Source organism: Cavia porcellus, unplaced genomic scaffold (assembly GCF_034190915.1).
Source record: "Cavia porcellus strain 051 isolate PalLab524CR breed Dunkin Hartley unplaced genomic scaffold, mCavPor4.1 scaffold_19, whole genome shotgun sequence".
NCBI classification, from domain to species: domain Eukaryota; kingdom Metazoa; phylum Chordata; class Mammalia; order Rodentia; family Caviidae; genus Cavia; species Cavia porcellus.
Genome location: NW_026947502.1, coordinates 32213579 through 32225602, shown reverse-complemented (window position 1 = coordinate 32225602; position 12024 = coordinate 32213579). Strand labels below are relative to the sequence as shown.

The following is a 12024-nucleotide window of genomic DNA, read 5'->3' as shown; positions in this document are numbered from 1 at the left end:
CTTTTTTCAGTATTGAGGACTGAATGTGGGGCCTTTGCACTGAGCTGTACCCCACCCCATCCCACCTCTGTTTTAAATTTTGAGACAGATGCTCACTGTCACTAAATTGCCAGTGCTGAGCTTGGACTTGTGATCCTCCTGCCTCAGGCTCCCAGAGTGCTGGGACTATAGTTGTGTACCACCATACCCAGCTATGTGGGACCCTGCTGCTGAACTAGAACATTCACAGAACTACTGCATCTTTTGATTAGAAAAAAAATCTCAAAAACTAAATTTCTTCTCTCCATCTGTCTCTTTCTCTCTCCCCAAAGATTAATCCTCAGCCACCCTCCAATTCACAGTGCGCTGCTAACAGCCCGCAGTCCACTCTCTGGGAGGTCTTCCCACAGCTAGCATGCTGCCTTGTTGGCTGTCTCTGTCCTCTTGTTCTGCAGCCCCAGAGCAAGGAGGGCTGAGTGTTGCTTCTTCCTGGAAGATCTGAGGAGCCAGCCTGGCAGTCAGGCTGACTGGGAACAAACTGCAGCGGGAACAGGAGCTCTGAGCTGGGTGAGCCCCAAGCTTCACGTAGTTCCAACCCTGAAAAGTCCTATTAGCCTGGGACAAGAATCCAGGGCCTTTCAATTTCTTTCGCCCTTCCATCTGTAATAACAGAATGCTCACTTTGTCACTGAGCACATAGCCTCCTATCCACCCTCGTAGCTAGGTATAGCCACTGCACGCAGTTTCTGAGATATGCTCTCCGAGGGAAAGGATGTGCTCTGCATCTCTCCCTGCCCTGTTCGCGCAGTTTGGAATGTGGATGTGGTGAGGGTTAGCCACTGAGCTCATTTGGACAAGGCAATAGTCTAGGGCTGGCAGAGGGCCCAGGGGAGAGGGACTGGGCTCTATCTGTGGGGCCACCATTGTGAGTCTTGGATTGGATACAGATGGCCTGTTAAGTGGTGATAGTACAAGCCACTGCTTATGCTTGTGTAAGTAGAGAATCCATTCTAATGGGAAGGGAGGGAGAGAGACAGAGAGTCTGAGGAGGGGAAGAAGAGGAGGAGAGGAAAAAGAGGGGGGAAGGGAGGGGGTGGGGGAGAAGGAGAAGAGAGGAGAGGAAAGGAGAGAAGAGAGGAGAAAAGAGAAGAGAACTGAATAAAACAAAATAACATGAGGAACTGCAAGAGACAAGATAGGAGGGTGCCTGTTTGCCTCTCCCTGGTGCCCTCAGTCAATCACTACAAATTGCATGAAAGGATTTTTGTCAAGTTCTCACCCTGGCATTCTTCATGTTCTGTGCTTTAGACGCACAGTCTCTTTCAATCCTCACTCACCATTTTGTAGAAGAGAAACCAGCTCCACAAAGTGAAATAACTTGCCCTGTGCCCTCACGAACAGAAAATGAACTCAAAGGCTGGCCCAGTTTTTCCTACTACACTCTCACTAAGAGGCCATAGTGAGGGTGCAGTTTTTCAGCAGGCCTTGCTAAGTGTCTTCTAATTAAATTCTTTTCTGGGCTGGAGGTGAAACTCAATGATAGAGCACTTGCCTAGCATGTGCAAGGCCCTGGATTCAACCTCAAGCACTGCAGAAAGCAAACAAATGAAAAATCCTCTTTTGATGCTAGCTAGAGAGATGAGATCCTACAGAGGAGGACTCAGTCTTCAGGATGCCCCCCCCCCCAGATGTCAATCACTGTTACAGAAAACAGATCGGACATGGGAAGAAATGGCCCTGAGAAGGTTTAGGAGGCAGTTTATTACACTGGTGGGCTTCTCTGACTAGGAAAGAGCCAGAGTCTGACTCTTGGGGTTTCAGGGCTTTTAAAGGGAAAGTGAGCGGGGAGGTACCTAGGCAGACTTGGCGCCTATGATTGGAGGGCTGAGTGACATCATGGGTTGCTGAGGGAGTTTAAACATTTCAGGTTCCATCACAAGGCTATGAGTTATACAAAGCACAGGTTATACAAGGGAAGGAATGTTCTGTTATCAGGCTTGTCCTGAGCTGTTCGCCTGGCCCCAGCAGGCATTCCTGGCAGGGCTTTATTTAAAATTTTAACTCCTGCTTCATCACTAGACCCCGGTAGTTTTTTTTACCCATGTTCTTGACTGGCTGCTATAAATCAGGGTTCCCACAAGCCTCTCCTGGGGTTTCATGAATTTGCTCCATCAGCTCACAGCAGTCAGGGAAACATTTATATTTAGCAGTTAATTAAGAAGGACGCAGATGTACAAGGAGAAGTATGACAGAGGGGCTGCGGCTTCTCCCTACCCTCCTAAGAACCTTCACATGTCAGCTCTCCAGACCTCTCCAAACCTTGTCTTTTCGGTTTAGGGTTTTATGGAGGAATCGTTGCACAATAGCATGGGCAACTGTCTCTAAATGTGACTAGAAAAAAGGATCTAATCTAATGCTAAAGGACCCTGTGGGGAAATCCTGCATGGTAGTCACTCGTGGTTTTCAGTTTGACTTGGATTGAGGGAAGCCTGGAACTTTGGCAAAGCACACTTCTGGCTGTGTCTGTGAGGGTGGCTCCAGAGCGGATTCTGTATGCGGGTAGGCAAATTGGGGGTAAGACCCTGCCTAGAATGAAGATGGGAATTCCCCATGGGGTGGAACCCAGATGGATAAAAAATGAAGAAAAAAGTTTAGAAAGGAAGGAGAAGGTCATATGTGCCCACGGCGGGCCCTTCTTAGAAGTATGTGGGATTCCTTCCTTCCTTCCTTCCTTCCTTCCTTCCTTCCTTTCTTCCTTCCTTCCTTCCTTCCTTCCTTCCTTCCTTCCTTTTTGCTTCCTTCCTTCTTCCCTCTGTTCTGTTACTCCTATTAGATTTCAGATTCTGCAGTCTTTGAACATGAACTTCTACCAGCAGCTCTATGAAGAGCTCAGGAGATTTTCAGCGTGGCTAAGGCTGTCTGTTTGGCATCACTCTCTTGTTTGGAATCTTCAAGCTTCTTGGACTGAAAGCTACCCATTCCCCTGGCTGTCCAGCCTACAGAAAGCCATTTCAGTCTTGGATTAGGTGAGTTAATCATATATATATATATGATATATATTATATATAATATACATTATATGATAATTATATATCATTATATATATATATATATATATATATATATATATATAATTGGTTATTTTCCTCTGAATTAATATATGGAGCAAGGTCTTGCCCTCATTTGCAGCCTTCCTGCTTTGGGATTGCGAGGCAAGACCCTTTGTGAAAGGAGAGTGTTATATGACTATGATCAGACACGGTAGCTCAAGGAATTTGATTTTTCTACAGTGCAGGGATCAAACCCAGGCTGTCATACCTTCTACCCAAGGACTCTATAACTCCAGACTTTGGAGTTTAAAGGGCTAGTTCAAAGACAAGATGGAAGGAAAAGGTTAAAGTTTCTTCCATCTGCCATGGGGAAGAGAAATTCTACTTTCTATAGCCTGTCTTGGGGAAGGAGTTGTGAACCAGGAATCATGGATAAAACATTCTTGGTGGAGAGAAGACTGGAATTCATCTGCCTGACCCCGCAATCTTGGCCACTGAGCCATATTGCCTCTCAAAGACCCAGGATTTCTATTTTTTTTATTTTAAAGAGATTAAGACAAAAGAAGACATAGCAAAGCAGATCAGATCAGAACAATGCAAGCAACACAGCATTTTACCACAAGACAACCCATAATTAACAGTAACTACCATAATGTCTCTTTCTTTGAAATAGTTGAGCATAGCTTCATATATAATAGTATCAAGCATGACAAAACAGTATAAAATCATTCAAGAAAATGAAAGCATTACAGGGCTCTCAGAACCAAGTAGCAGAGAATAAACAACGGCTACTATATTATCTCATTTTCCATAGAAAATTTGTTTATACTATCACACATAATAATATCCAATAAGATATAACAGGATAGAACCAAAGGCAACAGAAAAACAAAAGCATAGTAGGACTTCAGAGTAAGATGATACTAAATCAGCTCTGGATATTCTAATGTCTTGTTTTCTTTAAAATAGCTGTTTATACTATCACAGATAATAAAATCAAACAAACTAGGGTAAAACCATTCCAACTGATGAATGCAGACATTATAAGGCTTCAGAGCAATGTAATGGGGAATCATGATTACTATAAACTCTTATGTACCCTTACCATTTCTTATACTAGGGAGACTAAATGGTATTTATACCTGTGAGTTTGATTTATTTCACTTATGAGTATAGTCTCAGGTTGTGTCCATTTATTTATAAATATCTCAATGTGATCATTCTTTATAGCCAAGTAGTACTCCACTGAATAAAAATACTACAGCTTTTTTTTATCCATTCCTCAGTTGATGGAGACTTAGGTTGTTTCCAAGATCTGGCTATTATAAATTATGCTGCTATAGACATGGGTGCACATATATTACTGTGGTATGATGTTTTCAGTTCTTCTGAGAATACGCCTAGAAGTGGAATAGCTGGAACAAATGGGACTTCCAATCCCAGCTTTTTGAGGAATCTCCAGACTGACCTCCACAGTGGCTGCACCAATCTACATTCCAACCAACAGTGTAGGAGAGTTCCCTTTTCCCCACTGCCTCTCCAGCATTTGTTGTTGGTAGTTTTCTTGATCCTGGCCATTCTTTCAAGAGTGAGATGGAATCTCAGTGTGGTTTTAATTTGCATTTCTCTAATGAGTAATAATGATGAACATTTTTTCATGTATTTATTTGCCATTTGTATTTCTTCATCTGAGAATTGTGTATTCATCTCAGATGCCCATTTTTGGATTGACCCAGGATTTCTAGATGTGATGCATCCAGAGTTTTCAGCAAGACTGAATTTTTTTCTTTAATGACTTCCCATGTTCTAGGGCAAGTGACTGCATATTCTTGCAGAGAGGGCTTGGCTGTGCCCTAATAGTAGTACATACAGCAGGATGGCAGAGACAGGAATAAAAACTACTGATGAAGGTCAACATGCCAATTAACTGGCCTTCAGGACTTCAACAGAGTCAGAGGAGAGACTGGAGGGGAAGACCAAAGAGGACCTCTAAGAACAATGGCAGCGGGAAACGCCGAGGGCCTCAGAACAATGAGCCTGGGCCTTCTCCCTAAAGTTCTCCAGAGCTATCTGGCTCTCTTGCACCTCCCTTTCAAAATGTTAAGATTTTATTTACAAAGCTTTTAGGTTGTGCATAAAGTAAAATGCTTCTGCAATCTCAATGTAACTGGTAGCTGTGGATGGATGACCCACTGGTCATAGCTGTCTGCACTCTCATAAGAGTCTTACAAGAAAACCTCACAATGCTTATGATTTTGTTGGGGCAAAGTCCCCAAGCTTTGTGCGAGACTACCAGGAAGAAGATGGAGTGTCACAGGAGCTATTCTTTGGCATTCTGGGCACGTGGGTGTCCTGAGGTATATATATATATATGAATCAAACTCAGAACCTTATGCTTTCCAGGCAGGTGCTGTGTCTCTGAGTTATATCCCTGGCCCTGCCACCTTTAAAAAAAAAAAACCAGCTACTAAATCCATGATCAGTCCAATCACTGAACAGTTCTTTTTTTCTTTTCTTCAGGTTATTTGGGTTCTTCCTTCTCCTTTATAACGTTTTCTCTCTTTTTTCTTTCCCTACTTTTTTCCTTTCCTTCATCCTCATCTTTAACTTCATCAACTTCTCCATCTTGTCCAAATTCTTCTTTCTCACTGCTGACTTCATCTTCATCTTCCCCTTCTCCATTTCCATCCACTTCTTCATCACATTTCTCCTCATTGTCTTCATCCTCCTCATCTTCTCCTTCTTCATCGTTCTCTTGATTCATACCATCTACATCTATCTCCACCTCTGAGTCTGGGCTTGTACGTCCGCTGTCACAGCAGTGGGTAGGTTAGTCCGTGCAATAGCTCTAGTCATTAAGGTCTTGGAGACCTCACAATTCTACAAAGCCAGGCTTTTCAAAAAATCCACATGTTTCAAGAGTTCCAAGTTGCTGCTATCTTTCAGGTTATGTCCACTTAAATTTAGATGAGCAGGATTCAGAAATTTTTCCAATAATATGTCCAGACCTTCAAACTCAAGCTTTTTCAATCTAGGTAGCTTGGGGAGATTTGAAACTGAAATCAATCTAATATTTATTAAACTGAAGAACTCTAAGTTTACAAATTCAGCTGCTAAGCACTTAGTTTTTTGCATTGTCTGATTTGCAATTGTCCTAAATGAGTTTCTAAGCAGTTTCAGGGGTCCAATTCCTCAGCTCCAGGAGGCTCTTCCTCTTTGTGTCCGTGTTCCCCTTGTCCCCCATCTTCAAATTTAACCATCTGGGGTGGGATATAGCAAGAGAAATATCCTCCCTGCAAGATGAGGGCACTGGGAAAGGCTTACCCTAGGCTCTGCTAAATCAGCAGCTGGCGGTGTTCGAGCAGTGGTGGGTGGAGGACAGAGAGAAATCAGAGAGAGAAAACGAGGGCTCAGGCACAGCACTGGCCACACTACTGCCACTTCTAGCTGACCCCCATATTGTTCTCTTGCACCTCTGAGAGAATCTTTGCATCTACCGAACCTGCCTTGGGATTCCCTCTCCTGTGTCATCTCACGGGAGCCCCCCCACCCCTCAGGCGCCCTTGGCATCTCCCTGGGACGCTCTTTCCCTATGCTTCCCTCCAGCCGCAGCTGTAGGTGGCACCTGTTTGCAACTCTGCCTCCTGCACCATCCTGCATCTACTTGAGGGCAGCAGTTGTCTCAGTGTTGCCAGGGCTGGATGCTGAAGGGACCGGCTTCCTTCTGGGCCCACTCTCCTCTTTGGGAAGAGACCTAGAAACTCCACAAAACACAAATCCACAAGCAGAGTTTGGCCTCAGAGACCTGCAGGACAGTGTGCCAAAGCCACCAGGTCTGGCAGGCATCAGGCTCCTGCCTTCCCACCTCCATCCACTCATGGACAGCTATTCATCCTATGGGTTTAAAGCACATGTACCATGAAGTGACCCAGGACTAAAAAGGCACAGAATGCTTCTGCCAAAACCACCACTCTTTAGAAATTTCTGTCATCTCACTTCTTCATCCCTAAAGTGCAGGTCGTGGGGTCCCTCATCTCTTCCAAAGTGAGGTTTTTGTCTTTCCCTAGATATAAAATTCTAATTTGCATTAAACTGATAAAATAGCATTAAAAGCAATTATAGTTTGCAAAACAAATCCATAGAAATCACTAAAGACTTTCCTTTGCTTTGAACACATCAAGCCAGTTTGTACTGTCAGTGTCTTCCTGCGGCAGCATTAGAAGCTCTGGGACTCAGAGCTGGTCCAGGCGTTTTACTTTACTATGTAGTCCAGGCTAGCTTTGAATTCACAGCAATCCTCCTGCCTCAGCCTCCCAAGTGCTGGGATTATAGGCGCACACCACCATACTCAGCCATGGAATGTATTTATGCTAGGCTTTTACCTCACTTGATTAAGAACCAAAAGCCCATGTTTAATATGTATTATGCTGTGTTTGAGGCCATCTTCCCTGCATAGCTGAATCTTCTAAAACTCATGCTGCTTCTGCAATATGAAATTTCTGACTGAAAAATAAAGGAGTCCTCTGCTAATCCTTTTGGTCGAGGGACAGTGGCTACTCAGTCTCTAATGAGATGTTGGTAATAGGACAAAGAAGGTCGTGCAGGAATAATCATCCCCATGCTAGGGGTGAGAAGCCAGGCCAGAGAGATGAGGCTATTCTCCATGGTAGAGCTGGACTCTCCATGCAACAGTCTGCATGGCTCCTACAAAACTCAGGCTGAAATCACATGGCTGTGGTGGTGGTGTATAGAGGTAAGATCTTTAGGAGGGAAATCGGTTATAAGGGCCTTGCCTTCATGAGTGGATTTCTGGTAAAAGATGAAATTGGGTCCCATCCGCTCTGCTCAGCCTGCTCACTTGGTCTTCTGCCTTCTGCTGTAAGTGCTTTTGGACTCCCAAGCTCCCAGAGCCATAGGCTAAGTAAGTTTGTGTTCATTATAAACGCTTGGTCTTGGGTATACCTTAATAGCAGCTAAAAATATATTACGATCTCCTGTGCAAGTTCCCTTCTTGACTCCTGGCTCCTCTACTGATCTGGACATTTGAACAGAGGTAGAGGAGACAGTCTGTAATCCCAGCACTCAGGAGTCTGAGGCAGGAGGACTGCCATGAGTTTGAAGCCAGCCTGAACTACATAGCAAGCCCATGTCTCAAAAACTACAATAAAATAAAGAAAATAAGAAAGGTAGAGGAGACAGCTCATAGGGCAGTGTGCTGGAATGCCTCCTTCTGTCCAAGCCCCTGCTCTTCAGGCAAACTGATGGAAGACCCTTTTACTCTGTGAATAAAATGAGGTCAAAAGTGTGAGCTAATTGTGGGTCACCAGCTCCACGTGGCCTGGTTGCTGTGAGAATCCCCAGGTATCTCCTCCCTTGGTTTACCCTTGGCTCAGGTCAGGCCTCCAGGCATTACTGTAGTTAGCATTAAATAACACTGACACATATTTAATATTTGGAACAACAACTAAATAGGGATTAACGCTGACTCCCGGAATTCAGAAAAGAGCATAGGCCAACATGGTAGCAGCTCTTGAGGATCCCGCTTTTCCCGTCACTGCCTCAGGCTCCTCAGCGGGTCCTGCTGGCCAGGAGGCCTGGACAGCGTGCATCAGGATAAAGCAGTACGGGCCACCCCACAGTCATTGGCTTCCCAGCAGGCCTAGAGCAGAAGACAGAGCTACTCAAATCTAAGTTGTGCCCGAGCCCAGTCTGGCCATCTGAAGGAGAAGAGGAAAGGGCTTGTCCAGTACAGGAGCTGGGTTGGGGGGCGGTGAGGAATTGGGAATCAGACCTGGCTTCCAGAGGAAGTTCTGCCGGACACCCCGATGCGCTTGAGTAGCGGCTTAATCGTGCCTAACTCTCATTTGTGAAACGAGATGACAGCAGGAACCTGTCTCAGCTGCAGGGAGGATTAAACAAGACAGTTCATACAAGGGCATAGCCAGGATGCAGCATTTAGTCAGGAGTCACTAGTGACAAAATCTACACTGCTGTTTTAAAATTCAGACATGGTACAGCTGCCATTGCTAGGCAAAGGCATAGAGCAGGATGAGGCAGAAACATTTCCAGAAGCAAAGGACCTGCCTTCTACCTTCCTCCCCTAGACCCTGCCCCGCAGCTGGAAGTGTCCCAACTCCTCCTAGTCACCCGCAGGCCTGCGCACACTCCTACTCCTTGGTGGTCACTCCCATCCTTGGGGCCCACAATCTCTATGAGCCCGTGGAAAAGAGTTCTTTCCTGTTAACCACAAGAAAAAAACTCCATCTCAGGAGCCCATGCTCCTGGTATACAAAGCCAGCCGGGCCAAGCTTTGGGTGCGTTTCCTTTCTGGGGGCCCCTCACTGAGTGGATCATCTTAATCCATTTCAGGGGTAACGAGCACTGTGGGGTATACAGTTTGTATCCTCCGGCAGGTTATTGAACCTGTACCTTTAAGCACTGCTCCACAAAACCAACCTGTGCTCTAGCTTCCTACTGTGTCTCCAGGCTCATTACAAGTTGGGAGGGGTTGCGGTGGGTTCCCTTGGCCGTGTCAGGGTGCTTTTGAGTCAGAGAAGTAAGAATGCTCTCATGCCCTCCTGTGGCACAAGTCTTCCCAAACTATCAAACTGCCCCACCCTACCCCCACACCTGCCTTGAGGAGCAGGTCACTGGATTTCAGGGTGCTGCCACCTGGTGGCCACTGGCTGGGAAGCGCTGGCAGCAGGCCCTCTTCTAGCTGAGCATTCCTGCTGGCCTGACCAGAGGATTACGCATTTGCAGAAGACCAGGCCACTGGACTCCAGAGAACGCGGCCTGTGGGGCACAGTGGCTTCCTGATTAGGCCCAGGAGTCCCCACCAACTGGGTTCAGATCCTCTCCCGGTGTGTGACCTTGAGCAAGTCAGCAGACTGCTGGAGCCTCCCCTTCTTCAGCCTGACACAGCCTGCTGCGTCAGGAGCACGTGGGCCAGCCAGTCTGCAGGCTTCCAGGAGCGACTCTCTTTCTTCATTAAAGTTTAAAGTGAAACTCACACACATTAGGAATTCAACTCCAAAACTATGCTTGTTTTAAGTAGAAACCCAGGCTTTGTGTCAATTTACCATTTGTGCAGGCTGGATTAGATTCTTCCGACAGCCGCTCTTCCCAGGATGCATTTTTGCACCACCGTCAGAAATGCTGTAAAGAGCAGTTCTTGTTTATCGGCTCTCACCGTGTGCTTGATGTTTTTCACACGTTTCACGACAGTAGCTTCCTAATTTAGGGTATGAATTCATGTGGGCCATTTTGGGCCATTTCCAGTCAGAGAAGCAAGGACTCCCCCACATCCAGTAGTGCAAGATCCCCTCACACACTCACACACACACCTTAAGTTTTCAGAGTGTTTTCTGTCTTGACTTTGCACCTCCCAGTGGCTTTTGGGCTTTCAGTTATCCATCCATCCATCCTTCTATCTGGGAGGCACAGTGTCTGCATTAATCATTCCCATGTTAAATAGCAGAAAACTGAGGTTCAGAGAGACTTCCTAACCTGGTTGCAGACACACAGCTGTGACACGAAGGAGCAAGCCTTAGACCCAAGTGTGTCTGGCCCTAACATTGTAGAAAGCTCTAGGTTAGAAGTTTCAGGGGAAGGCTCCAGGAGGCTGCTGTTCTGAGACTATCTACTCATTGATGTAATATTCCCAGGGTCTCAACATCAGTTGCCACCCTGATCTACCTAGCAAGACCCTGCCTCAGAACACAAACAAGCAAAAAAACAAACCCAAAGCATCAGGTGCCCACCAATCAACAAGAAGCAGTCATAGCAAGGAGGGGCAAGCGGAATGAAACCTGGGCCAGCAGGACTGGGAGGCTGCAGCTCCACTCCCGGGTCTCACCCTCCCGCTCACTCTGGCCCCATCTCACCTGGAACAGCAGCAGCAGCAGTCACTGCTCTCTGCACAAACCTTTCCCCAAACCTGGGCATTGCTGACAATAGGGCCTAGCCAGAGTGTCCTTGGAGGAGGAATTCCTTGGTTGTTTCTGTTCTTTCCTTCTAGGAATGTTCTGACCCAAGTTATTTAAGATGTAAAGACCACATACATCTCTTCTGCCCACATACCATCCCACACCAGAGCCATGAGTATGGACATAGCCCTTCCCTCACTGAGGCTTGATTGCAACAGAGAGAGGTGGGAAGGAGTTGTCTCAATTCCAAGAGAAGAAAACTTAGGCCCAGACATGGGTAAGACTAGCCCAAGGTCACATATCTAAGAGGCCAAGGCCCCCCAGCAGGCTTCTGCCTTCTGCCCTGCTCTGTAGATGGGCAGGAATATTTGTGACTCTTGAGGTCCTGTCTAGATTACAGGGCCAGAGTACAGAGAGAGCATTGAGGCAGAGGCCTTTTTGTGTGGCTTTGGGACACTCTGCAGGCCCGCTGGCCTTTGGACTTGGGAGACCAGTGTGAAGAAAGGCTCTGAAACATGCCAGTCACATGTGGCTCAGCAGGCTCAACTCCACGTGCATTTCCAGCCCTGGACACATCTTCACAGTGGCTACTTGGGTTCCAGATTGTCTATCTATCTATCTATCCGTCAGGAAGATGCAGCTGTCTGTACTGATTAAGAGTATGACTTTCAGAAAACGTACTGTCTCCAGAAAGCTAGAAGCAGAGGGAACTACCCTCAATTTGTTGTTTTTTCTTTCATTGTTGTTGTTTTTGTTTTTGTTTTGAGACAGCGTTGTGCTGTGTTTTTTAGGCTGCCCTTGAATTCATTACATGGCCCAGACTGACCTTGAACTCATGACAGTCTTCCTACCTCAGCCTCCCTGAGTGCTGAGATTATGGAAATGTACCACTGCTCCCAGAACACCATCCTCAATTTGAAAAAGAAAATTTTCAAGAAACTTACAACTTGATACCATGCCTAATTATGAGAAAGTAGAAAATTTCTCACTCAAGAATAAAACAAAGGTATTTTCTCTTATTTCTCCTTTTCAACATCATGCTAAAAGTCTTAGCTAAAGAAATCAGA

General features: G+C 45.9%; 1 pseudogene; it reads right to left on the bottom strand.

Annotated features, from left to right (window-relative positions):
• Window positions 1–5392: 5392 nt before the first annotated feature.
• LOC111757804 (acidic leucine-rich nuclear phosphoprotein 32 family member B-like) lies at window positions 5393–6435 on the bottom strand (annotated as a pseudogene).
• Window positions 6436–12024: the final 5589 nt, after the last annotated feature.